The following is a 1,047-nucleotide window of genomic DNA, read 5'->3' as shown; positions in this document are numbered from 1 at the left end:
CAGCAGTAACAGCAGCAGCAGCAGCAGCAGCAGTAACAGCAACAGCAGCAGCAGCAGCAGCAGCAGTAGCAGCAACAGCAGCAGCAGCAGCAGCAGCAGCAGCAGTAGCAGCAACAGCAGCAGCAGCAGCAGCAGCAGCAGCAACAACAGCAGCAGCAGCAGCAACAGCAGCAGCAGCAGCAGCAGCAGCAGGTAAAGGCCAGCACAGACACACCAGCAGCTGGGAGAGAGCAACAGTGATTTGAACGGCAACAAACGGTGGCGTGGTGTGTCATTATCCAGATTTGAGCGGCTCAGGGATCATTACCTGCCCTCGCCGTCGTCCGCTCGTCCTGAGGCCACACTCGCCCTGATCCTTGAAAAGAGCAGGAGGCGCCTTTGTCTGGATGCTCACCTGATCTCAGCATCAGCCGTCAGCTCCGCCCTCACACACCAGCCTCCAGGCTCTGCCTCCAGGCCGTCCATCTGTTGCTGTGAGGATGTGTGGCTGTGGTGGAGTGTGCCAGGACACAAGATGGTATACGCCTGTGTGTGTGTGTCAGTGTGTGTGTGTGTGTGTGTGGAGTGGGTGGTTGCAGAAAATATATGATCTGTGGTTTGCTGCCTGTTGACATCTCTGCCCCCCGGTGGCAGCTCCTCTATTCACTCTGCAAAACATGTAGCAGATATTTAGAGCAGACGGCGGTGACAAACACATGGTACCAGACCAGAGGTGTGTAATTAGTCCAACCAGTGGTGTTCGTCAAGAGCCTGAGGAGAACGCACCTCCAGAGGAAACACAACACACCGGAGTATCATACGCAGTAGCAACGAAAGATTAATCACAGGGGCAGCTGGGAATTAATCGCAACTAATCACGATTAATCGTGATTGAATGAAATCACGTTGAATCATTTGAATCAATCAGAAAAGTCAATATATTACGACATAAACAAATATGACAAAAAATGTTTCCTCCTTTCATACGTGTCCTGTAATGCTGTGGCGCCAACTAGTGGAAGTGCACCTGGGTTTGAACAAACCACTGATTTATAGTTTTTTTTTTTT

The sequence above is a fragment of the Cynoglossus semilaevis genome, chromosome 10 (genome assembly GCF_000523025.1).
Source record: "Cynoglossus semilaevis isolate Cse_v1.0 chromosome 10, Cse_v1.0, whole genome shotgun sequence".
NCBI lineage: Eukaryota > Metazoa > Chordata > Actinopteri > Pleuronectiformes > Cynoglossidae > Cynoglossus > Cynoglossus semilaevis.
Note: the sequence above shows the minus strand (reverse complement) of the source record.